The sequence below is a fragment of the Mesoplodon mirus genome (genome assembly GCF_964341445.2).
Source record: "Mesoplodon mirus genome assembly, chromosome: 3".
NCBI lineage: Eukaryota > Metazoa > Chordata > Mammalia > Artiodactyla > Ziphiidae > Mesoplodon > Mesoplodon mirus.
In genome coordinates this window covers 167,007,905-167,035,048 of record NC_138978.1, presented here as the reverse complement: position 1 = coordinate 167,035,048, position 27,144 = coordinate 167,007,905, and the positions used below count along the sequence as shown (strand labels likewise).

General features: G+C 46.3%; 1 protein-coding gene across 2 annotated transcripts in view; it reads right to left on the bottom strand.

Annotated features, from left to right (window-relative positions):
• KIAA0040 overlaps positions 1-25,013 on the bottom strand; it is a 41,872-nt gene extending 16,859 nt beyond the window's left edge. Inside the window, exons 1-3 of one of the 2 annotated variants that reach the window (XM_082613244.1) lie at positions 24,608-25,013; positions 9,587-9,659; positions 8,258-8,448 (exon numbers count right to left, since the gene is read on the bottom strand). The gene's annotated coding sequence lies outside the window, so the exon portion shown is untranslated. The remainder of the gene's footprint in view (positions 1-8,257; positions 8,449-9,586; positions 9,660-24,607) is intronic. The other variant, XM_082613243.1, reaches the window with a different exon arrangement.
• Between the last annotated feature and the right edge of the window lie 2,131 nt (positions 25,014-27,144).

Genomic DNA, 27,144 nt, shown 5'->3' with positions numbered 1-27,144 from the left:
TTTTGGAGATTAATCCTTTGTCAGTTGCTTCATTTGCAAATATTTTCTCCCATTCTGAGGGTTGTCTTTTGGTCTTGTTTATGGTTTCCTTTGCTGTGCAAAAGCTTTTAAGTTTCATTAGGTCCCATGTGTTTATTTTTGTCTTTATTTCCATTTCTCTAGGAGGTGGGTCCAAAAGGATCTTGCTGTGATTTATGTCATAGAGTGTTCTGCCTATGTTTTCCTCTAAGAGTTTGATAGTGTCTGGCCTTACATTTAGGTCTTTAATCCATTTTGAGCTTATTTTTGTGTATGGTGTTAGGGAGTGATCTAATCTCATACTTTTACATGTCCCTATCCAGTTTTCCCAGCACCACTTATTGAAGAGACTGTCCTTTCTCCACTGTACATTCCTGCCTCCTTTATCAAAGATAAGGTGACCATATGTCCGTGGGTTTAACTCTGGGCTTTCTATCCTGTTCCATTGATCTATCTTTCTGTTTTTGTGCCAGTACCATACTGTCTTGATTACTGTAGCTTTGTAGTATAGTCTGAAGTCAGGGAGCCTGATTCCTCCAGCTCCATTTTTCGTTCTCAAGATTGCTTTGGCTATTCGGGGTCTTTTGTGTTTCCATACAAATTGTGAAATTTTTTGTTCTAGTTCTGTGAAAAATGCCAGTGGTAGTTTGATAGGGATTGCATTGAACCTGTAGATTGCTTTGGGTAGTAGAGTCATTTTCACAATGTTGATTCTTCCAATCCAAGAACATGGTACATCTCTCCATCTATTTGTATCATCTTTAATGTCCTTCATCAGTGTCTTATAATTTTCTGCATACAGGTCTTTTGTCTCCTTAGGTAGGTTTATTCCTAGATATTTTATTCTTTTTGTTGCAATGGTAAATGGGAGTGTTTCCTTGATTTCACTTTCAGATTTTTCATCATCAGTATATAGGAATGCCAGAGATTTCTGTGCATTAATTTTGTATCCTGCAACTTTACCAAATTCATTGATTAACTCTAGTAGTTTTCTGGTAGCATCTTTTGGATTCTCTATGTATAGTATCATGTCATCTGCAAACAGTGACAGCTTTACTTCTTCTTTTCCAATTTGGATTCCTTTTATTTCCTTTTCTTCTCTGATTGCTGTGGCTAAAACTTCCAAAACTAGGTTGAATAAGAGTGGTGAAAGTGGGCAACCTTGTCTAGTTCCTGATCTTAGTGGAAATGGTTTCAGTTTTTCACCATTGAGGACGATGCTGGCTGTGGGTTTGTCATATATGGCCTTTATTATGTTGAGGAAAGTTCCCTCTATGCCTACTTTCTGCAGGGTTTTTATCATAAATGGGTGTTGAATTTTGTCGAAAGCGTTCTCTGCATCTATTGAGATGATCATATGGTTTTTCTCCTTCAGTTTGTTAATATGGTGTATCACGTTGATTGATTTGCGTATATTGAAGAATCCTTGCATTCCTGGAATAAACCCCACTTGATCATGGTGTATGATCCTTTTAATGTGCTGTTGGATTCTGTTTGCTAGTATTTTGTTGAGGATTTTTGCATCTATGTTCATCAGTGATATTGGCCTGTAGTTTTCTTTCTTTGTGACATCCTTGCCTGGTTTTGGTATCAAGGTGATGGTGGCCTCGTAGAATGAGTTTGGGAGTGTTCCTCCCTCTGCTATATTTTGGAAGAGTTTGAGAAGGATAGGTGTTAGCTCTTCTCTAAATGCTTGATAGAATTCGCCTGTGAAGCCATCTGGTCCTGGGCTTTTGTTTGTTGGAAGATTTTTTATCACAGTTTCAATTTCAGTGCTTGTGATTGGTCTGTTCATATTTTCTATTTCTTCCTGATTCAGTCTTGGCAGGTTGTGCATTTCTAAGAATTTGTCCATTTCTTCCAGGTTGTCCATTTTATTGGCATAGAGTTGCTTATAGTAATCTCTCATGATCTTTTGTATTTCTGTAGTGTCAGTTGTTACTTCTCCTTTTTCATTTCTAATTCTATTGATTTGAGTCTTCTCCCTTTTTTTCTTGATGAGTCTGGCTAATGGTTTATCAATTTTGTTTATCTTCTCAAAGAACCAGCTTTTAGTTTTATTGATCTTTGCTATCGTTTCCTTCATTTCTTTTTCATTTATTTCTGATCTGATTTTTATGATTTCTTTCCTTCTGCTAACTTTGGGATGTTTTTGTTCTTCTTTCTCTAATTGCTTTAGGTGCAAGGTTAGGTTGTTTATTCGAGATGTTTCCTGTTTCTTAAGGTGGGATTGTATTGCTATAAACTTCCCTCTTAGAACTGCTTTTGCTGCATCCCATAGGTTTTGGGTCGTCGTGTCTCCATTGTCATTTGTTTCTAGGTATTTTTTAATTTCCTCTTTGATTTCTTCAGTGATCACTTCGTTATTAAGTAGTGTATTGTTTAGCCTCCATGTGTTTGTATTTTTTACAGCTCTTTTCCTGTAATTGATATCTAGTCTCATAGCATTGTGGTCAGAAAAGATACTTGATACAATTTCAATTTTCTTAAATTTACCAAGGCTTGATTTGTGACCCAAGATATGATCTATCCTGGAGAATGTTCCATGAGCACTTGAGAAAAATGTGTATTCTGTTGTTTTTGGATGGAATGTCCTATAAATATCAATTAAGTCCATCTTGTTTAATGTATCATTTAAAGCTTGTGTTTCCTTATTTATTTTCATTTTGGATGATCTGTCCATTGGTGAAAGTGGGGTGTTAAAGTCCCCTACTATGATTGTGTTACTGTCGATTTCTCCTTTTATGGCTGTTAGTATTTGCCTTATGTATTGAGGTGCTCCTATGTTTGGTGCATAAATATTTACAATTGTTATATCTTCTTGTTGGATCGATCCCTTGATCATTATGTAGTGTCCTTCTTTGTCTCTTCTAGTAGTCCTTATTTTAAAGTCTATTTTGTCTGATATGAGAATTGCTACTCCAGCTTTCTTTTGGTTTCCATTTGCATGGAATATCTTTTTCCATCCCCTTACTTTCAGTCTGTATGTGTCTCTAGGTCTGAAGTGGGTCTCTTGTAGACAGCATATAGATGGGTCTTGTTTTTGTATCCATTCAGCCACTCTGTGTCTTTTGGTGGGAGCATTTAGTCCATTTACATTTAAGGTAATTATCGATATGTATGTTCCTATTCCCATTTTCTTAATTGTTTTGGGTTCATTATTGTAGGTATATTCCTTCTGTTGTGTTTCTTGCCTAGAGAAGTTCCTTTAGCATTTGTTGTAAAGCTGGTTTGGTGGTGCTGAACTCTCTCAGCTTTTGCTTGTCTGTAAACGTTTTAATTTCTCCATCAAATCTGAATGAGATCCTTGCTGGGTAGAGTAATCTTGGTTGCAGGTTTTTCTCCTTCATCACTTTAAGTATGTCCTGCCACTCCCTTCTGGCTTGTAGAGTTTCTGCTGAGAGATCAGCTGTTATCCTGATGGGGATTCCCTTGTGTGTTATTTGTTGTTTTTGCCTTGCTGCTTTTAATATGATTTCTTTGTGTTTAATTTTTGACAGTTTGATTAATATGTGTCTTGGCGTATTTCTCCTTGGATTTATTCTGTATGGGACTCTCTGTGCCTCCTGGACTTGATTAACTATTTCCTTTACCATATTAGGGAAGTTTTCAACTATAATCTCTTCAAATATTTTCTCAGTCCCTTTCTTTTTCTCTTCTTCTTCTGGAACCCCTATAATTCGAATGTTGGTGCGTTTAATGTTGTCCCAGAGGTCTCTGAGACTGTCCTCTGTTCTTTTCATTCTTTTTTCTTTATTTTGCTCTGCAGCAGTTATTTCCACTATTTTATCTTCCACCTCACTTATCCGTTCTTCTGCCTCAGTTATTCTGCTATTGATCCCATCTAGAGTATTTTTTATTTCATTTATTGTGTTTTTAATCGATGCTTGATTCATCTTTAGTTCTTCTAGGTCCTTGTTAACTGTTTCTTGCATTTTGTCTATTCTATTTCCAAGATTTTGGATCTGGGAAATAGAATCTTGGATCATCTTTACCATCATTATTCTGAATTCTTTTTCAGGTAGAGTGCCTATTACCTCTTCATTTGTTAGGTCTGGTGGGTTTTTATCTTGCTCCTTCTCCTGCTGTGTGTTCTTCTGTCTTCTCATTTTGCTTATGTTACTGTGTTTGGGGTCTCCTTTTTGCAGGCTGCAGGTTCGTAGTTCCTGTTGTTTTTGGTGTCTGTCCCCAGTGGCTAAGGTTGGTTTAGTGGGTTGTGTAGGCTTCCTGGTGGAGGGGACTAGTGCCTGTGTTCTGGTGGATGAGGCTGGATCTTGTCTTTCTGGTGGGCAGGTCCACGTCTGGTGGTGTGTTTTGGGGTGTCTGTGGACTTTTTATGATTTTAGGCCACCTCTCTGCTAATGGGTGGCGTTGTGTTCCTGTCTTGCTAGTTGTTTGGCATAGGGTGTCCAGCACTGTAGCTTGCTGGTCGTTGAGTGAAGCTGGGTGCTGGTGTTGAGATGGAGATCTCTGGAAGATTTTCGCCGTTTGATATTATGTGGAGCTGGGAGGTCTCTTGTGGACCAGTGTCCTGAAGTTGGCTCTCCCACCTCAGAGGCACAGCACTGACTCCTGGCTCCTCAATTTGGGATGATGTGTTGTCTATTCATGTATTCCACAGATTCAGGGTACATCAAGTTGATTGTGGAGCTTTAATCCGCTGCTTCTGAGGCTGCTGGGAGAGGTTTCCCTTTCTCTTCTTTGTTCTCACAGCTCCTGGGTCTCAGCTTTGGATTTGGCCCCGCCTCTGCGTGTAGGTCGCCGGAGGGCGTCTGTTCTTCGCTCAGATAGGACAGGGTTAAAGGAGCAGCCTCTTCGGGGACTCTGGCTCACTCAGGCCGGGCGGGAGGGAGGGGCACGGAGTGCGGGGCGAGCCTGCAGCGGCAGAGGTCGGCGTAACGTTGCACCAGCCCGAGGTGCTCCGTGCGTTCTCCCAGGGAAGCCGCCCCTGGATCCCGGGACCCCGGCAGTGGCGGGCTGCACAGGCTCCCGGAAGGGCGGTGTGGACAGTGACCTGCGCTCGCACACAGGCTTCTTGGCGGCGGCAGCAGCAGCCCCAGCGTCCCACGCCTGTCACTGGGCTCCGCGCTTTCAGTCGCGACTCGCGCCCGTCCGTGGAGCCCCTTTAAGCAGCGCTCTTAATCCCCTCTCCTCGCGCACCAGGAAACCAAGAGGGAAGAAAAAGTCTCTTGCCTCTTCGGCAGCTCCAGAGTTTTCCCGGACTCCCTCCCGGCTAGCTGTGGCACATTAGCCCCCTTCAGGCTGAGTTCTCGCCGCCAGCCCCAGTCCTCTCCCTGCGCTCTGACCGAAGCCCGAGCCTCAGCTTCCAGCGCTGCGCGCCCCGGCGGGCAAGCAGACAAGCCTCTCGGGCTGGTGAGTGCCGCTCGGCACCGATCCTCTGTGTGCGGATCTCTCCGCTTTGCCCTACCCAGGTATGTGGGGAGTTTCTTGCCTTTTGGGAGGTCTGGGGTCTTCTGCCAGCGTTCAGTAGGTGTTCTGTAGGAGTTGTTCCACGTGTAGCTGTATTTCTGTTGTATCCGTGGGGAGGAAGGTCGGCGAGGTGTTTTTTCCACTGTGCTACATCCTTTTATTCTTTCTCCCCAGAACAGTGTCTGGCAGAAAGTGGGCTAGCAATAAGTATTTGTTGAATGGATGAATGAATGAATGAGTGCGTGAGTGAGTGAATGACGTGTGTAAAGACAATGTGTGTAAAGCGTGTAGGCTAAGTACACTTCACACAGTGGGGTCCTTAAAGTTGCCTTGAAAACCATATAGCACCCTATTTGTTATTATACTACTCATGTTGTGTGAAAGGCAAAAGCATCCATTCATTACAGAATTCATAAGCAGAGTCCGATCAACTTCTCTGTGAACCGGTGGGAGTGAGTCAGCCAATCCTAGGAATCAGGGCAGACCCATTTGCCTGCCCCCTGCGTTCTTGCTAATTTTATTTCCCTTCATTCTCAGCTGCCGCCCCTCTTTCAGCCCTCCTGACCTCCAGGATCTAGTTTCTTAGGGATGCCTTGTTCTGTCCATCACTATCAACTTTCTCCTCTTCATTTCAGCTAGAATGCTCACTTGTTTTCCTTTGACTGGCCTCTTTTGACATAGATACCTCAGGAGGCCAAAGCCTCAAAAACAGAGGTTTGGCATAATGTCTTATCGCCTTTCACAGGAACAGGGAATGATCTATTGAATCCAAAAGCCACCATTTGTTGTGTCCTTACATTCCGCCATTCTCCGGACGGATGCTGAGGACTTCTCTCTTCTAGGATGAAGGGGTATTCACCAATCATTCATCTGTCAAGCATTTGAAAGCCTGCCAGGTGTGCCACACCCTATGGATATACTCTTGATGGACTAAAACACCTTCTGTGACCTCAAGGAGCTCACATTTTAATAGGACCAAAAATACAAGAAGAGAAGGGCAATATGTCACGTATGACAGTGGGTGCTGGGGACCCAAAGGCATAAAACTCCTTAGAGTACTCACTGACAGCCCGGGAGCTATATCCAACCCATAGGCGCTTCTATTTTACTTTTTTTTTTTCCTCCTCTGATTTCATATAAAATTCTCAATCTTTAGCGAGTCCTAAAATTTGGTCATACTAACCTCCCACATAGCTATAATCTGCTGGAGCTTTAGAAGGACTGATGTTCCCCCAGCCTGTACCCCAGTCTCCACCCTGCTGGCTTCACCCAGTCCTGACACCTACCTGGTCCCTGGAGGCATATTAAGCCTGTAGCCCCTGGACCACACCCTCCCTCTGGAATAGGGACGACATTACCTATTCTTTGTGCTGTCATCCATGAAGGGGAGGACCACGCAGGGGGCTTGAAAAAGAGATGAGGACAAGAGACAAAAGGCAAGCCTTACTTTCCAGTTGTCGCCTCCAGTTTAATGGATTAATCCTGGTCTCTGGCTAATTAGACAAATAATAAGGATGAGGGATATTTGCAAGAGGAATGAATACATATCATAATGTCCCAAGCAGAATACAAAAGGCTGGCAGAGGGGTGCAGTGGAAAGAATATTAAGAGGACCCAGTTCTAGTCCCGGCTCAGTTGTCCTCCAAGCCTCTGACCTTGGGCAAATCAGTTAAGCTTCCTGAGCCCTTTTCTCGTCTGAGAAGTGAGGCTATTAGCCATCTCAGATATCTCTCAAGATTGTTGTGAAGGACAGACAAGACCTGTGAGAAAACATCGAGAAGGGAAAATTGCAATCTAAATGCAAGCAGTGGCATATTAGGGGATTGTGTTAAAGCTGAATTACAGCTCAAATTAGAACCCTGACTTCTCTTACCGATGCAGCCCTCTGCCCTAAACCTTCTCCTCCCTCTGACCCACTGCCACCATCCCCACCTCCACCCGCCCCAGGTCCTTTGTGAATCATAGTCATTAAGGACTACATTTTCAATTTGGAAAGTTTGCGGGCACGCACTCTGACACCACTCAGGCTTGTGTTTGCCGTCTGTATATATCCAGTCTGACCACATCCTGGTATTAGTGCTAATAAAACCTGTAGCCATGGTTACAGCGACATACCTGGGTTATACTGTTCTTATTTTCACTCTTCGAAACTATTTGGTAAAAGATTTTGGAGCCAGTTTTCATAGGTGTGGTAAAGCACTGCGGCAAGTTTTACTTTTGGAAAGTGTGAGTTGAGGCTCTGAGGTCATCTTCGAGTTAGAAGCAGTCGGGGAGGGGTGGTGCCTTCTCTGGTCCCCAGATAAAGGGGACAGTTTGTGGCTGACTCCAAGAACTGATGTTTAAGTCTTCCAGTGTCATATCTGCCTAGAAGGATCGTGTGTTTTTTTAAAAAGCAAGAAGATGACCAAGCACTTGTGTGATTCAGGGTCTCCCACAGGTGGTAATTAAAAAATAGACTCAATTTAAAGGTGCATCATTCTCTTTAATATTAGAGAAGAGAACTGAGAATTTGGCAGAGTTTGCAGTGATAACCGAATGACTGACTTATTTTCTTCGGTGGTGGCGGGGGAGAGGTTTATGGGCTGGAATAGTTGAAAACTAATGGGGTGGCAAAAATATACAATTATGCAACTCAAAAGCCATACAGATACGGTTTTATTTTCCCTTCCATTTCCTCCCTTCATTTAATGTTAACAAAAGCTCAGGGCAATTAAAAGCCGAAAGCTACCTTACTGCAATATTAAGGCTTAAAAGGTAAAGGCCAAATCCTGGAGTGAGCAGAAATATTCTCATTCCAATCATAACTCACCCCTGCGGAATGCACAGTGTGGAATATTTCAGGTTCATCAGACTTCGGGTCACAGGCTCCGTCCAGAGGGCGGGTAGCACAGAGTTGATGCTGCTGGAGAATGAACCTTCACTTTCTGTGTGTAGGCGTTTACATCTGTATCCCTAACGTTGCATGTAGATGTTTTTTTTTTTTACAGTTTTGGTAAATAACTGTTGGTGAATGCAGAGGACATATATGAGTGTGCTAAAATATTTATCGAGCCCCCACTCAGGCAAGTAGCACCCCCTTTTTTGCCTCAGTACCCTATTTCTTTGATACAGATGATATTTGCTCAGTCTCATGAAATGCAGCTTTAGGTGCTTCTGTGCAAATAGACTGTTACCTGTAAGACCCTGTTCTAGAGAAATTCTGCAACTGCCACTGGCTTCACCTCATCCCTGATGCCCTCAACTTGCCTGCCTTTGCCCCCAAATATCTTATCTTCCTCTCCACCCCTGAAATGGCCTTCCCAAAGGAGGCTGCAGGTATTGCCCATGAGTGATTTGGGAGTATGGATGGAAGAAACTGCTGGGGACTGTGGGCTAGGGGAGTTCCCCATAGATACCAAAGTGTACGTGCACACACACACACACACACTTACACACTCACATGCTCACACACTCGCTCTTCCCTCAGCCCCACCCCGTCATTCCTCCCTATCTACCACCCCTGCTCCATTCTTGCCTGGAGGCCTCAGAGCTTTATGGAAGACTCTCTGGAAAGCACATGGGGCCACTGGGAGGTGGGGGGATGGTGGGAAAGGCCAGGGAATTCTGATCTTGTCTCCCAGCTCTCTACCTGTGGCCTCAGGCCTGGACTACCTGTAGGCTGTGTACCAGCCTTAAGTTTTATCTTTCCTTAGCAGCCCAGAATGTGTGTGTGTGTGTGTGTGTGTGTGTACACACACACACACACACACATATTGTTATCAGACCAACCCTCAAAGTATCAGGGTCTTGAAGAAATAGGACACTGGATGGGAACACTTTGATAGAGCAAAACGGTCAGGATGTATGGTCCTGCCCCTGCTAGGTGGAAGGCAGGAGAGAGTCCTGGAGATGGGAGTTGGCTTGGAGCAGCCAGAGAAGGGGCTTGGAGTGCCCTGAGAGGGGTAGGCAGCTCTGCTTCTCAGTGGACAGCCTATGGAGCTCCAGGCCTCCAGTTCTGGCTTTGACATTTATCTGGTTTTATTTGTTTACATGCTTGTAGATTTTCATGAGCTGAATTCTTGGCTAAAATATAGCCTGGAGTGCAGGGGAAGTTCATAGTGGTGTGAGAAGCCAGTTCAAATTCTCACCCGTGACTTACTCAGTATGTGTCCTCGGGAAGGTCATTCAGTTGCTTTGGGCCCCAGCTTCTTCATCTCCAAAATGGGGGAAATCTGGGAAGAGACACAAGAAAATGACAGATAGCATTCTTGCCTCTACGGAAGGGCATCGGGGGCAGGGCTGGGAGGGGGTTGGCTTTCCTCTCAGTCCTTTGGTGCAGTTCTGAAGGTCTGACTGTATGCAGGTACTTTCCAAAGTCAACAACCAACTGGAAGTGAGTACCTGCCTGGCAGGGAGGGTCCTTGTGTCAAAGCAACAGTGCATGTGAATGTGCTCCTAGGCTGTTAGGAGCTGTACAAAATTGAGAGTCATAATTGGTATTATTCCAAGTAGATGTAGGGACATGGCAACAAACAACACCCCTCAATTCTGCCAGGTAGTCACAGTGGCCTGGAATTCTTAGAAAATTGGCTTCCACGCTGGGAGGTCTTCCTACCTCCAACCCAGAATGGATGGATGGACCCCACCCTTACCCCACCCCAACCTTCGAGGCTCTTGCACCTGGCTCTGCAGCGGTTCTGGGCCACCTGGATCCTCCATGTGCCCAGATGACTCCAGATTTCCAAGGGTTAGCCCAGCATGTCAACCCTGCCAGGCCAGTTCTGATAAGCACATTCCGTCCTTTGCCAGAAGGCAGTGGGGCCGTGCTGCTTGGTGTGAACAGAAGGGGCAGAGCCTGCATGAGTGGCTGCCCTCTGATTGACCCCCGGGGGCAGGGGTGGGGACGTTTGTATAGAACACGTGAGAGCCTCCCTTAGGTTGTTTACTGGGCCACTATAATAAAAGGAATGCTGCAAGCATTCTGTTCTTTATACACGAAGAGGCTAATAGTACTAAGAGCAATGATGTGCATCAGTGAAATACGCCATTCCAATTATTTTTCCGGTAGTTGCTTATGGATTTCATTTCAAGAAATGTTAGTTAATAACTATCTGCTGTGTGATCAACATGATGCTGAGGGGAAAAAAGGTTTATGATCTGGTTCCCATCCTAGGAGAGTTTCTGAATGAAGCTTAGAACATGGTAAGTCCTGACAGGTGACAGTGCAGGTCCCCGAATCTCCAAGCCTCAGGTTCCCCATCTCAGATGGGAAGATAATAATCCCACTGACTCCACTCACCATCCAGTGTTGTGGTAAAAGTCAAATAATATATACATGAGATTCTTTATAGACTGATAATGCTCTTCACAGTTTAATTTTCAAAAATAATACAAGCGATTAAAGGCTAAGGTAAATATCAGGAAGTGCCAAAATCATGCACAGTTAGAAAGGAGAGGGATCGATGTTGGCTTAGGTTTTTTTTTTTAATTTATTTTTTATTTTTATTTTTGGCTGTGGTGGGTCTTCGTTGCTGTGTGCGGGCTTTCTCTAGTTGCGGTGAGCAGGGGCTACTCTTCGTTACGGTGCGCGGGCTTCTCGTTGCAGTGGCTTCTCTTGTTGCGGAGCACGGGCTCTAGGTGCGCGGGCTTCAGTAGTTGTGGCCCGCGGGCTCTAGAGCACAGGCTCAGTAGTTGTGGCACACGGGCTTGGTTGCTCCGCGGCATGTGGGATCTTCCTGGACCAGGGCTTGAACCCATGTCCCCTGCTTGGCAGGCGGATTCTTAACCACTGCGCCACCAGGGAAGCCTGGCTTAGGTTTTAAGGGAGAGGCTGCCTGGAGGAGATGGAGGTTGGGTGCCCCCCCCCTCCCCCCCCCCCCGTGCTAGGTGTTATCACATGGAGGGTTGGACATTTGGGTGGCAGAAGGGAAGCTGGGCTGAGCTGGGTAGGATGGGAAAGCAAGAGTAGAGGTCCAGAGGCCAGCACATACGGAGTTTGGGACTGGGAAGGCAGTGAAGAAACCCCCTGAGGAAGAGTGGGAAATGATGTGGTACCGGCAAGGCTGGTGAGATTTCAGGGGGCTGGGAAGGCTCAACATAGGTTTGCTGTACAGTAATGGGCCCCAGGGAAGCCCTGAAAGTTGGTGAGCAGAAGACAGGTAGCAGCATCAGTGTTTCAGAGGCTACATTCTCTTACCTGATCCCTCTTGTAATTCGAAGTATGCCTTGGCCAGAGCAGGATTAAGCCCCACCCTGGGCTCATGGGCAGTCTGCCCTAGCTAGCCAGGCTCAGTAATCACAAATATTACAATTTTAAAAAAACCCTTTTATTAATAGCGTACTTTCTCCCTTAGACAAAATCGGATTATGAACTGAAATAACATCACCAAACCAATCAGAGGGAAACTGCTATTTATCTCCTGATCCCTTGGGAAGGAAGGCAGGGGGGAAAAAACCCTGATGCAATCACTTCTCCAGTCTGAATGGGCTTGCGTTTATTTATGATTGGGGAAAGTCCTAGCAAAGACCCTGCACTTAATAACTCGTTTTAATTTTTTAACAGCTTCTGCAAACATTTCTTCATTAAATCCACTGTAATGTGAGGAGGGAAGGGATTTCTTGCCCTATTTCACAGATGAATAAAGAACAGAAATGGGTGTTCAAAATTTGTTTAAAATTGCAAAGCTGGTCAGTGGCCAAGGGCAGACTGGGTTCTAGTTTTCCCATTTCCCAGAGTGATACTCTCCTTACTCCACTAACTCCTAAAAAGCAGCAAGAGAGGAGAAAACAATGGCAGCCAGTCACTTTTCCAGTTTACAAAGCCTTCCATTTCTCAGACTCCCTGAGATTTGTGGTCCCCCCTGCTTTAGGGCCTCATGGAAGCTTCTTTATCTGAAACCCCCAACTCTCTCCCAATCCCACCCCAACCAATACCCCCCAGTCTCCTGGTCTCTATGCATTTAGTCTCTGCTGAAATATCATCCCCCCTGGGAAACTTTCTGTGACTTCATTATGATTAGAGCCCCTGTCCTGTGCCCCATCACCGTCCCTATACTATTACCATAGCCCTCAACCCACTTTAGGTTCATTTTATTTAATCATCTTTCTTCCATTCTAGACAGAATCTATTCCCAGTAGGGCATCCAGGGACCTGTTTTGTTCTTGGAAAGTATTTGCTGAATTAATGAATGACCATATTTATAGACGAGGAAACTGAGGTTCACTGAAATTAAATGAGTTGCCCAAGGTCTCACAGCTGATCATGGAAGATGTGGCAGTTCTACCCCTAAATATCCAGTGCTGATTCCACTCTGCTACCCTGGTTTCTGGGTTCTCACCCAGCATTGTGGCCAGATAGAAGATACTCAGGAAAAGAAAAAATCTACCAATTGGAATTTCAGTATTCTGGGCTTGGAGAATTCATTCAGCTTGGGCTCAAAGTGTGCTCAGATGCCAGATATTCTGGGGCATTCCAGACTGCAAGCACAGTCCGCAGGCCTCTTTTGGTGACTGGCTACTTTTGAATCTCCAGTGAGGCTGTCAGTGCCAAGAAACAGATGACAGCAGAGAGACCTGACTTCCAAAGATCACTGGCCTCAAATGGATATGGGCCTTTGTCTCACAGGGTGCCATATTGAATATTATGATTATATCACTTGAAAGTGAGGTTATCGCCACGTTTTTGGAAAGCCCTGATTGGCTGTGTTCCTAACATATTTTGGTGTCATGAATTGATATCATTCCATTTGGTAATTTTCAGATGCCAAGCCGACTGAGTAGAGTAGTGTGTGTAGCATTCAGCGTCTCACTGTCTCACTGTTATTACTGCAAAAAGCTCTCCCTGTTTTTTTTCCAGAGGGAGGAACTCTTTGCTGACTTTTTTCTTCCTTCCCTGAACCTGGGTTGTTGACACAATTGAGTCCAAGGAGGCCAGGAACCGCCCTCTCCCCTCGCTGCAGCACAGCAGCGCACAGTTCAATTCAGTGCATGTTAGTTGAGAACCTACTATGTGCACAAGAAACTTCTCTCTTTTCTAGGGCTCTCCCAGCTAATGCTGCCTAACAAGATGTAGAAACCTGCCAACTACCTGGGTAAGGGATTCCAAACTGAACTAAAGATGGAGACTGTGAAGTCAAGGAATTTATTTTTTGTTTGGGAAATGGATGAGCACAGGGGAACTATGAAGCATGACTAGTTAAGTGTCCCGGGGCAAATGCCAACAAATGGTTATGGGAGCAGCACAGAGGAAACTGTTAATTCCAATGAGGAATCTAGGCAAGGCTTCAAGGAGGGTGTGATTTGACTTGGCACCTGCAGGGAGAATGGAATGATTAAATGCAGTGAGGATGAGAACGAAGAGATTCCAGACTGCTCAAGAAAGCACAGCTAGCTCAGAGAAAGAATCCAATCAAGGTGGCCTAGGCACCGGGCCGAGATCTGGGGACTCTGAATCTCCCATTGTTACCATGGCAACAAGCAGCTCACTGCTGCTTGGCCCTCTCCCAGCCAGCTGCTCTAATCCATGGCATTCCAGTGGCCTGAGGAGAAGGGCTGCTACTGGGAGACCTTCTCTCCCTCCTTACCTTCTTACTTATTATGACTTGAATGTTCAGGGACAGGGCAGGGGGTAACTGATGATACGCTGGGCCAAGGACCTTCAGGGGATGTTTTTCATGTTTAACCATGAAAGCAGATTATTGTGTAAGAAAATTTGAGTGGATAGTGAGTTTTCTGCCTCCTTCCCTCTCAACTCCAAACACGCTTTATTCCTTTGTATGTTCTTAAACTTGGTAATAATCCTGAATTCAAATCTGGGGCCACAAGGGTAACCAAAGCCGGTTCCAGTTGGCACAAGTTCAAAGGGATCTCTCTCTCTCTCTCTCTCTCTCTCTCTCTCACACACACACACACACACACACACACACACACACACACACACTTAGCCTACCCATGTAATAATACTGGTAACATTTAGCCCAAGGTTGGTAGAAACCAAATGAGATTTTTGTGCAAGAAGGGCAAACCTAGACCACAGGTTGCAAGCTGGAAGCCCCTGAGGTAGATGTGACCAGTGAAGAGAGGTTGTTTGAACCACAGCTTCCAGCACAGCCGGTCCTGCCCGTATTCCCGCACCGCCTGTGTTACTCTTTCAGGCGGATCAGCTTGGGTCAAAGGTTGCCCCTCCTGCATTCACTAGCTGTCTGACCTTGGAAAGTCCCTTTACCCCTCTGTGCCTCAGTTTCCTCAACTATAAAAGAAGAATCAGAAGAGATTCTGTGTCATTGAATTGTTATGGAAATCAGATGAGTTAAATCATCTGTATCATGTCATTAAAGCAGCACATGGCACAGAGTAAGTGTTCCATAAATGTTGGCTTTATCTGTCAGGCCTCGTGGGTGCTGAGCTTGTGAGTCCTGCTATGATCCAGCGGTGGGGAGTTCAGGGATGCAGAAGGGACCGCAGTGATTGATGACTGCTGTGTGTAGCATGGCAGGACGCTTTGGTTATCTCAGGCAGAGCCAGTGAGGAATGCTCTGGCCTGTAGAACTGCAGCAGAGATTGACCTGTGTACTGTACTGCCCCCACCAGGTAGGGTAAGAGAAAGGAAAATTGAGTGGCCTGGGGCTTTTTCTGCAATCATGGGTTACATAGAGATCATCATGGTGGAACATTTCTGTCCCTCTCTCCTATATTACCTCCTTGACAATGGGTGAAAGATACTGTTGGATACTTGTGTTGTCTTACTATTGTATTCTTAGGGTACAGATGCTGTTCATGTCTGCTTTCCCACTTGACTATAGACTGTTTGAGAGTTTTTTCCTCTAGGAATCCCCCATGCCTAGTTCATTGTTGGCACATAGTAGATGCTCAATAAATGCTTGTCCATTTGATTAGTGAACTGACTGAATGGTTATGGGATGGAAAAGACCTAGAGTTGAGAGTGCCTTTGTGAGGCTGTATTTTACCTCCTGCAGGCCAGGGTGCCCACATTTTCATTCCTGGGAGACTAAGCCCTCATATCTCCACAAGCTTTGCATTGGCCTCTGCAGGACCAGGTCACGGGTGCTATAACAGGGTAGGGTTACAGCAGTGGATGGGGACCAGGACTGGGGCCTGTGCAGAACAAGAAGGCCTTGCTTTCACGGTTGGGGTAGGAACCCAAAGCAGCAGCTTATGGCTTAGGTAAGTTGGTCAGAGCCTGGGGAGCCAGCTGAGCAGGGATGAAGCAGGTGTCAGGGATGCTGAGAGTCACACCATACAGAGCCTGGGTGGTGAGTGAAGAGAGGGTGGCACCAGCAAGCAGAGATCCCAGGACAGGCTCTAATCCCAGGGGGGAGGCTGTTTCTTCCACCTCTGGATGAGGGGGCAGGACTACGGCTAAGGGCTGGCAGGTTCCTAGGCATAGGAAGTAGGCCCCTGCAGGTGGGATCTGTGCCTGTTTTTGTTTTTTAAATTCCCCACGGCCTCCGGTATAGTGTCTGGCACACACAAAGACATTTAAGAAATATGTATGAAAAAAATGCAGCCAGAGCCACGCTGGGACAGCTCCTGCCTTCTAAAGCAAGGCCAGCAGGGCTCCTAAGAGTTTTTGCAGTTCCCCTTTTGTAGAGAGGTGCTGAACGTGAACCAGTCTCACTGAAAACCCCTGAGAAAGAGGAGTGAGAATTATCAACTGGGGAGAGTCTAGACCTTTCTGTGAGGCTACTGATTCTTGTCCCTGCTGGTAAGGTGAATTGCCCCAGATACCAGATAACCATGAGCTAGGAGTCTTGAAGTAACAACACAGCCTTGAGATGAAATGGAGAATGTACAGTTTGGTAAAGTGGTTTAGCAGTTCATTCCACTTCTGCTTCAGGATCCCAGGCACCTCTGCAGACTCCTCCCCTGGGTGTGGGGAGATGTCTTCACAGTCCCCCCCGTCTCCCCACCCTTCTTCCCACTCTTCTCTTGTCTTCTCATGTATGCGAGCCGTCAGATGTAGAGAGAACAACAGAAGCCCTTCTAGTTTCCTTCCCCTCATGCCTGGGCCACCGTTTTTTTGAGAAAGCATATGAGGTGAGTTGCAGGCATTGGAGTTCTGTAACAGTGTGACAGGGGCTGGAAGTTCCATCGGCAGAAGCACATATGTTTATTAACCTGTGTTTAATGAGCAGCTATTGTGGGCCAGACACTGGGCTCTGGGAATGATGAGGTGGTGTTGCCAAAGGGAGGATGGGAGACAGTCAAACCTTACTAAGGGGCACAAAGGCTCATTTATTTATAAATGAAATAACAACTTTGACTTAGATTTTGTCTCCTCTGGTAAGTCTGTCACCTAGAGCTGGGCTAAGTGCACTTCCTCCCTGTTTTGACACCTATCATAACATTGATGACACTGTATTATAATTGCCTCTTTATCCATCCACCAAAGTAGACTGTAAGCTCCCAAGATATTGAACATCTTCTGATTCATCATTGGTGGCAGTTGCAGAATTTCTTTGTAGGAGAGGCTTACAGATAATACTCTGGAGCCAGAGGAAGAGAACTTTGCTCTTGGTAGAAACCTTAGTTTTCCTCTTCTGTAAAATAGGTATCATAGTTGAATGGTCATGAGGGTTAAGTGAGAAGTATGTGACTTTCTTAATGCAGTGCCCGGCACACATAAGGTCCTCCATAAATATTGCTGGTGTTATCTGTTGCTTACTACTCAGCTACACCAAGAAGGACTTATAGTTTACCCAAATATTATCTATCTCAAGTATCCAAATAACTCTTCATCTCTAGGACCACAAGAAGCCAGGTTTAATATCTTTCCTCAAAGCATAAGATTAAAGGCAACAAATAAGGGACCAGGCGTGGGAAAGCACGCCACTTAATATGCACTTTATCCTCAAGAAAGGAAAGTGAATTTATAAATATGTTGATTAAAATGTGGGAGAAGAGAAAACAGTTTGGTCGTTCCTCAAAAAGTTAAACATAGAGTTACCCTATTATCCAGCAATTCCACTGCTGGGTATCTACCCAAAACAATTGAAAATAGGTACTCAAACAAATCCTTGTACCTGCGTGCTCACAGCAGCACTATCCACAATAGCCGAAAGGTAGAAACAACCCAAGTGTCTATCAACAGATGAATAGGTAAACAAATGGTGGTACATACACACAATGGAATATTATTCAGCCATGAAAAAGCACGAAGCACCAATAAATGCTAAAACATGAATGAACCTTGAAAACATTATGCTAAATGAAAGAAGCCAGACACAAAAGGGCATACATTGTATGGTTCCATTTATAAGAAATATCAGAATAGATAAATCCATAAATGCAGATTGGTAGTTGCCACGGGCTGGGAGGAGGGAGCAATAGGAGGTAACTGCTTAATGGGCATGGGGGTTTATTTTGCAACGATGAAAGTATTTCAGAAGTAGATAGAGGTGGTGGCTCTACAGCATCATGAATGTACTAAATGCCACTGAATTTTTCACAGTAAAATGGTTAATTTTATGTAATGTGAATTTCACCCCAATAAAAAAAGTGGGAGGAGATAACACAAAATTTATTGAAAGCTGATTGATGGTTAAATGGAAAAGAATGGTGTAGTTTCCATTATTAATGATTTGAGAAGTATAACGTCACTGATTATCTTTTTAGTGTGTATTTATTCATTCACTCCAATACCAAATGTTGAATGACCACATACCTCAGTGGTTGAAGTATTCCTTATTGAAGGAATAATATTTTTTAAACCACTGAAGACTTATTCCTGGAAAATGTCAGTCAGGAGCATCAGACCTTCTTCCCTGTGTGTCACATGCTCTGTGACTGTATCCCTTCCTCTTGTCCCAGACAGGGAGGGGGAAATGCAGTATCTCTGTCTGGAAATGAGATATTCTTTCCACATCCAGCCATGGAAACCTGTGCCATCCACCCATCCACTGAAACACAGTAAAAACCAGCTCTTTCCTCAGAGGGGTCAATAATGTCTTCATGCAAAACTACAAAGAACACAATACTTGGGAATCAGCAAGTGTCCTAAGGCACCCGGCACATCATTGCTTTTTTCCTGAACCGGAGAAGGCTTTGGGCCAAATATCCCACAGAGCAGGGTCTGAGTTTCTAATTTGGAAACCAGGAGAGCTCTGAGCAAGCAGGTAATGTCTGGGTGGTGTGCTGTGCCAATGTGCTCCCCTCTCCCAGGGGAGGTCTCATTATGGCATGGGGTGGGTCACCCACATAATGAGTCTGGAGGTTTTAATCTAGGCCGTGGCCAGGTTGCACTGGCAACTGCTACTCAGCCGACTGTGGGCCTTGGGCAGGAGCAGGGGGATGTTTCAGGTCAGGAATGGAAGGCGGAGTGAGGGAGGGGAGGGCGGGAGCCATCAGTCACTTACAAGAAAGGAGTTTGACAGATGGGGTAGGTCTGCAGGGCTGGCCCTGAGAGTGGTGTGTTCTCTTCCAGCCTTGCCGCTTCTCCCTAGCATGATGTTGAGTAAACCACTGTGATGTGCTCGTAAAGCAACCTGGCGGGTGGCTGGGAGGCAGCAGTGGCTGTCATTTTTGTGGGCCCCAAATTCTTAACACCACTATTCAGCAAATAGCTATGGAGAGCCTAGTGTGCACACTACAGATTCATGGGGGCAAGAAAAGTTGGATGCCCATTTGTTTGCTCCCAGTCCCTGATCACTGGGAAGGTCACTTTGACCCCAGCGTTAGTTCCTGGGTGATTTCGGGCCTGTGTGCCTGAGTGGCTCTCTGGAACGTCAGGCTACGGTGGGACTTTTACAGCAGAGGGGCTTTTGAAAGCCGGCACCTTGTCCCATTGGTGGAGCTGCATAGGAACCTAAGATTATAAACCTAGAAAGGACACAGCCTCAGGATCTTCCTTGGGTTGGGGTGGGAAAAGCAGGCTCTGGACTCGCATGCAGCTTTTCTCTTCTCTTATTTAAGGTGGCCGCGGTCACACCTCATTTAGGTTAAGACCCAGCATGTGCACCGTCTGCCATTCTGTTCCCATTAACAGTAAAGCTAATTGAATGTCCCAGTTTCCCCTGCCTTCTTCTCCGTCCCCAACCCCCAGCCTCCATACACATCTCTAAACCTGTGTACCCCCAGCTTTTCCTTCTCAGGACAATTTGAAGACTAAAAGAACTATAACATACAACTATCCTTATTGCTATTACATTTTTTCCCCCTTCTCTTCTGCCAGTTTTCTCTTATGACTTGCCTGGAAAACAAAAAGAAATTGCTGATGGGCTTTACTTAAGCCTGTGCGGCTTGAAATTAGGATTGTATCTGAGGAGAATAAAAGTCTACTGAAAAACATCCTCACAGGAAGGAGTTATAGACAGTTAAGAGCAAGGGCAAGTCTGCAATGACTTACAAACACAATCTTCAATTTTGACCAAGAAACACAGCTATGATTTGGTTTTCCTTCATTTCTTAGCAACAAATTCCATGGAGCAGTTTGCTTACAGACGTGGGAGGAAGTCTCTTCCCAGGGCCAGGATTTGGTTCGGACACTGCCATAGCCCCTTGGGAGCTGCCCTAAGAAAGGAATCTTGTGTTTGTGTGAAGTTCGTTTTGGAACTCAGCTACCCTTGCCCAGTCTCCACTAAGGGGCCACTGACGTCCCCAGGTGGTGCTTTGTTCAGATGGCTCGGGCTGATGTGGGAGAAATGTCAGAAACCTGAGCTGGTCGATGGCCCTGGGGATTGCCCATCCAAAAATTTGCTGTAGATTTTCCTTTTGCTGCTTGGAGAGGGAAAGTCTGTCTGTCACGGTTTTATCTCTTACTGTGCCTGTGATGAGTCTCACGAGCTCCTGTGATTCGCTTAGAGCCTTTCTCATCAAATGGTCAGTTGAATATCATATTTGATGTGTAATGCTGACCCACCCACTGGTCTGGAAACAGTTTTCATGATAAGTTTCATGAAACACTAAACAGGCTTTAGTTCCTTAAGGCACCCAATGCTGTTTTCCTTCTTGAGGCCTCTCTGGGAATTCTTGAGAACAGTTTAAGGATTGACATCGAGGAAACAGAAGGGATGGGTGTGGTATGGAGTTTTTTTTTTTTTTGCGGTACACGGGCCTTTCACTGTTGCAGCCTCTCCCGTTGCAGAGCACAGGCTCCGGACGCGCAGGCTCAGCGGCCATGGCTCACAGGCCCAGCCGCTCCATGGCATGTGGGATCTTCCCGGACCGGGACACGAACCCATGTCCCCTGCATCAGCAGGCGGACTCTCAACCACTCTGCCACCAGGGAGGCCCTGGAGATTGTTTTAAAGGAGGAGATCTGCCCACATCTCCTGAAGGTCTGCCCCCAGAGACCACTCGGGGAAGATTCAGCATTCAAGTAGAATCTTCTCGCTTTTCCTCTCTGCCAGCACTTGAGTGCCTGCGTGTGCCCCTGTGTGTGAGGCACAGAAGGTCCAGGTGATAGAAAGTCCAGAGAGTGTTTGCTATTGCTGAACTTGGATTCTGGTCCCTTCATTAACCAGCTGTTGACCCGGGCACACACTTCCCTCCCTGAACCTTGGTTTGCTCATCTGTGGAGTGAGGGGGGAGGGGCTAGCTCATCTCTAAAGTGTCTTTCCATCTGAAGTCTCTGAGTCTGTGGTTATTTCCTTTCTTCATTCAACAACCAGCTCCTACAGGGAGTATGTTTACTTGAAAGTTTGGATGTTGGCATAAAACTTGAGCTTCACTGGATTGGAATATGTCAGGCTTCTCTGGCTGGGAGAAGACACAGAGACATCTAAGCCATCAAAAGATGCTCAGATTCAGGGCCACTACTGGTTCAACTAGCACATTGGTGAGGATTAGGAAAAAGTGTCCCCTCTGGGTGGACTTGGCTGCAAAGGGGGTGGGTCTGTGGCTTAGCAAGTGGAACCCTGACTGCTTTCAGCCCCATGAGCTCCCAGGAGCCCTTGTGCACCGTGCAACCTGCATACGCTTTAGGAGAGCATTTACTTCTTTGGTCTCTGACCACATTAGGTAAGGAGTAAAAAGAGAAGTGGCCAGAATAGATGCATGTCATTGCTCTGATGGAAGGAGACTTTTATAATTACTGCCTTAAAATATTTCATGCAGTTAAAAAGCTGCGAGTCTGGGCCTAAGACGCTGCCCAGATCCTGCACCTACACAGTCCATCTGATTTGGTAGCTTCAAGAGGAAAGACTAGTACTACTAATAAAAACCCCTTACATTTTTATAGAACCTTACAATTTATGTAGCACATTAAATGTACTTTCTTTTTCAATTTGATTCTGATTCTGACTATTGCCCTGGTGAGATATAATTATCTCCATTTTAAATATAAGGGAAATGAAGCTGAGAGATTCAAAGACTTGTTCAAGGGCAGCTAGTAAGTGGTCAAGGCAAGAATTGAACCCATGTCTGTCTAGTTCCAAGTTCAAGGATTTTTTTCTTCCACACCAGGACACATAAGATCCTGATCTGGGCATTGGCAGCCAGACCTAAAGGACCACTCTATAGTGGTTTAGAATTAGTCTGAGAAAGTTGTCCTTCTTGTTTTAATGAAGGTAGGACTCTCCCACACAGGTGCCATGACTAGATTTGGGGTATGAGTTCTGGAGGTGTCTCTGCAGATTTTACAATTCAACTAAAGTATTCATTTCTCACATGGGGGAGTGATTCTTGGGGGTTTACTTGTTCAGTTAAATGCATCTGTACCACCTGTGTGCCATTTTAGGGTTCTCGCCAACATTTTAGGTATCACCGTGCAAGGCATCCGGGGAAAACCTTGGGAGTCTAGAGAGAGTCATCCGGAAGTCACTGTGTGGTATGAAAATAATACCTGTAGGCCATTACTGACAAATCCAAGACTCTTCAGGGTCAAGTGGTCTCACTGACAGTGTAATCGGGCCTCTTTAGCTTCCTTCGACACTGCTTTTCTGTACAGCATCTGAGATAGTTACGTTGGAGCAGCCTCCGCCTCTCCTCGGGCTCCAGACCTGTGTGCCCACTGCCTCCCATATATCTCCACCTGGACATCCCCTGAGTACATCCAACTTAAATGTGTCTAAAGTGTTCATCGTTTTCTTCAAAAATCTGCTTCCCAAGCCCACTCCTCCCCTAGTTCATGTGGTTTCCATTACAAGCATCATGGTGCATCTCCCCATCCCCAGCTCAACACCTTATAATCCTCTGTTCTGCTCATTCCTCCTTTGCCACGTTCACCTGGTCACCAGGTCCCTTTGACTCTACTTCCTAAACACCACTCAAGTCCATGCCCTTTTCTCAGTTCCCTCTGCCATTATCTTAGTTGAGGTCTTCCTTATCTCTGTTCCTCATCTCTCCAGGTCAGCCTCCATCTGGCCATCAGTTCTCTCTCCAAACACAAATCTGACCATACTGTTGCCCTGTTTAAAAAATGACTTCCCACTGCTACAGGAAAGAGCTCACCATTTTTTGTACAGTAGTGTAATCCCCGTTACTTGCAATTCCCCCAACCTGCCATTGATTTTGCAGATACTCTTTCCTCTGTCTGGAATACACTTTTCCTGGGAATGCCTAATCATTCTCAAAACCTGCTCATCCATCATTTCTGCAGATAATTCCTGGGGGATTTATTCACTCCCTCCTTTGGATTGTTTTAGTGTCCCATAGCTATTGCTATGATGATGTGTATTATTCTGAACTGTAGTTTGCTTCTCTGTCTCATTTACCAGATTTCATGTCCTCAAATGCAGAAACTGTATCATGATAATTGGACTCCAAGGCCCCGGCATACTGCCTGGCACACAGTGGGTACAGTAACTGTTGAATGAATGGATGGGATGGATGTACATCCCTGTTTGATGAAATCAGTGACTCTGCTTGTTGAGTGTTCATTATTCTCTTGGGGTTGGTCTTCAGGGAAGAGGACAGAAAAGATCCTTTCTTTATTCCACAGGCTAAATATTAACAAAGTTTGAAGGCTGGAGAAACATCTGTTTTGCAATACATTTCTTTCCTAAAATTGTATCTGGGGTGGGGATGGGGAGCAAGAACTTCAGATGAAATGAAAAACTTGATCAGATTTTTTAATACAGCTGCCTCCCCAGCCCAGCACAGGCGAAAGATAGACACATCAGACCAGGAGGTTGATGGTGACATCCTTGCTGAATTCTCTAGGCGGAACTTGCAAACCATTTGTACAGAGGTTAGGAACAACCTAGCGTCAGTGCTGTCTTCCAGTCCTGTTCTGTATAACTCAAGGCTCTCCCGTTATCCAAGAGGACTTCAGAATGAGGGTCCCTTCAAATTAGCTGCAGGTTCTTATGAACTTCAGCCGAGTGAATGAAATGCAACAGCTTTGGAAGCAAAGTGCTTCTCAGATGCTCAAGTGTACCACCCTTCCTCATTCAACAGAATCTGTGGAGCAGTCCTGCCAGGCAGCTAGCATGTGGGCTGCCAGTGTTCTCTAAGAAATTAGGGCAGTGCCTGTCTGCTTCAGTTTCCCTTTCGGTTATAGGCAGGACTGGCGTTCCCACTAGCTAATGTCCATAGTTTAACTCTACTATAATGTATTCCTGTGAAACTCTTCAAAATACTAGGGGAACAGGTCTCATTGTGTCCTCCATTTTACCTTCATGGGTGGGGTGAGGGACTGGGTGTGGGAGTGTTGAGAGAGGTAAAGAAGTTAGCAAGCGGTCTGTGTCAAGGCATATCCCCCCAGAGGCTCCGGGAAGAGCAGACAGGTTCCCATTCCAGCCCTGGCTCCAGGCCATGTTTTCGCGGTGGCCAGTATCTTAGACCCCTTGAAACTTTGGCTTCACCTAGGATAATTTAGAAACCTCTGAGCCTGGGGTGATTTTTGGAGGGTCTCAGGTCTTGACTTTTTTGTTAGCAAACTGAATGTCCCTCTGTCCCTTTCAAGCCGCTCCTGCCGGCAGCTGTTGTCACCGGGAGTCGGAGAACTCCACCCCAAACCCCACTAGGAACCCATGTGGACTCAGCCCAGAAGCAGAAGTAAGGCTGCCAAGAATCCTCGCAAAGCGGGGGAACTCTGGAAGTGAAGTTGCGAAGGGGCAAGAGGCTGTTTGGAAACAATCCTTAAATTTCACTTATCTAGAGGGCTGGTCTCAATCTTCTAAAGAAAGGAGGGAGTGGGAAGCCCCCCTTGCAAACGGAGGGCAGCTCAAAAAGCGTTTTAAAACACACACACACAACAACCACAAAAAATCTTGAGACTCACCCTTGAGTCCACTGGAGGGCTTCCTGCAGGCGTGGTCGCTCGGGGGTCCGCCGGGTGCTGCCCGTGCACCAGCGATCGGGCGCAGGGGCGAGGTCCTGGTGTCTCGTTGGAAGCCCCTGCGGGTCCCGCGCGGGCCAGGCCCAGGTGGAGGGTCAGCGGGGGCCGCCCCGCGCTGCGCGTACCTGCCTCCGGCTGCGAGAAAGGCGCCCTCTGTGTTCCCTGCCCTCCCGCTGGCCGACGCCTCGCATTTTTGAGGTTTCACTCCAACTCCGTCCTGCCCCTGATGTCAGAGGCTCGACTTCCTGAATCAGACTCGCTCCTTCTCCCGCTCCCTGGGCTCGGCCCAAACTCGCCACCCTGGGGCCCGCGGAGGACGGGTGCCCTTGGACTTGGGCGCACACGGCCCAGACTCGCCCTCCCTCCCACCCCGACTTCCCGCCAGTTACCCCCTCCCTGCCCCGCCCTTAAGTGTCGGTGCCCTGTCGGTCCGGAACACGCCTCCTGCAGGACACAGCCGCTCAGGAGCCTGCGGAACCAGTCCCAGTCGCTTTCACGGAGGCACCAAAGTTCCCAGGGATCTGAGACCTAATTCGGGGAAAAGTGGGCTTAAGTGAAAATAGCCCAGCCCTTCCTAATGGAGCAGCCTTCTTGGAAAGGGGGTGGGAGGTGTTGGAGAGGGAGGCCATGGGGCAGATTGGGTGAAGGCTCCAGTGCCTTATCTGGACAAAGGACGTGATGGGCTCCCCTGGTCAGCACGGTGTGTTTGGTGGGGTGCACGCAACACCTTGGAAAAGTCTCTGCACTGCTCACCAAAGGCCATAAGAAACAGTGTGCTCCAGCAGGAGCTGTCAGAAGCAGAGATGGAGGGGAAAAACGCCTTCACAAAGTTCTCAAAGGTGCTTCCCCTCCCATCCTTAGTTGCCCTCTATCCACTTGTAATTCAGAGCTGGTGGATCTGGAGTCCAGCACCTGGAAAGCTAGGAAATGAAAGAGCTGCACCAGCGTGGGATGGAGGACTCCAGACACAAAGCTTCTGATTACCCATGGCAGGGAGCTCAGTGTCTCCCAGGTACTGTGTGTGAGGGGGGAGGGTGGGTTGACAACAGAACCTGGCCCTGGAGTGTCTAGGGGCCTCCTCAGAGGTCCTTCCATGACATGGACCTGAGATGCTGCCCTCTTGACTATTTTTGCCAGGTGCCCAGGTGCCAGGTGCTGAGCCGTGTCTTGCCCACCAGCTCCTGTGCTTGAGTGCTGGTGTCCTTTGGCCTCTGCGTGTGGGTGTTAAAATGACTAGTGCAGCCAACTGTTTCGACTGAGGAATAAGAGATCTGTTTCTGTTAGCGATGGAGAAACCAAATGGCTCTGAGTTGAAAGACCAAAGAGAAAACCCAGCCCTCCAGTCAGAAATGCCAAAGATGATTAAGGAAAGAGAGAAAAGAAAGTTTTCCTCCAATGGAAGAAAATTAGATGAGACCTTCTTCCCAGAAACCCAGGTGGAGAAAACTTAGTCTGGATTTGAACAAGACGGGGAAGGTGGGTCCCAGAAGCAGGTGGGCTAACAGGTGGTCAGGTAGGGCCAGCAGAGATTGGAAGATTGGGCTGAGGAGATTGCTCCAGATGAGGGGCTTCCCTTAGCAGATGTGCTAACCAAGATGGGAGACGCTCAATCTGTAACCACATTTTGAGCTTACAACTGTCTACCTACATAGAGTTTGTTCCTCTGACACTCTCAGAGTTTAAAGCCAGAGTCTAACAGAGCCCTGAGCAAGGGATGGGGTAGGGGCAGGGGGCAAAGTGAGGCCTTGAATGCTGGCCTGAGGATTCGGGAGTGGAGATTTCCTTTCATGCTAAGGACACTTGGCACTGTGCCAGGAGCTTTGCCCGTAACATATCATTCAGCCTTTCACAACACAGTTATGAGACATAGTATCATCCTCGTTTTACAGATGAGGAAACTGAGGTTCAGAGTAGCTAAGTAACTTCCTCCCAGTCACATAACTCATAAATGGTGGAACCCAGATTTGAGTCTGTTTCCAACCCCTCAATCCATCCTTTTACTACTATATCATCAAGTAGAGGAGGAAGTCACCTTCTGTTAAGGAATTCCACATTTGAGCAAGGGTCATGTTCAGGCCTGGAATGAGGCCTACTGAGGAGGGGTTACAGAAGATGCTTTCCTGGAAATTTAGAGCAACATTACAGGTTGGCTCTGGCCAACATGACAATTTTTAGGGTTGCTTTTAAGAGAGAACGGGAAGAAATTAAACAAGAGAAACTGAGGCAATTGATTTGAGTTTAGGGCTTGATGGACATGCCTGTCAATGGTGGAAAGAAAATCTCGGGCCTATCCATAAGGTGGTATCTCTGTGATGTCTTAGTAAGTGAGGAAGGCCAACAGCTTCTGTGGCAGAGAAAGCAGTGGGCAAGATGGCGGATTCGCTTACATTGGTTTGCCAAGGCTGCCAAGTCTGTTGAGGGACTGGCAATTACTAGGAAGATGCAATTATGGTAGAAGTAAAGGAGTGCGTGACTGGCCA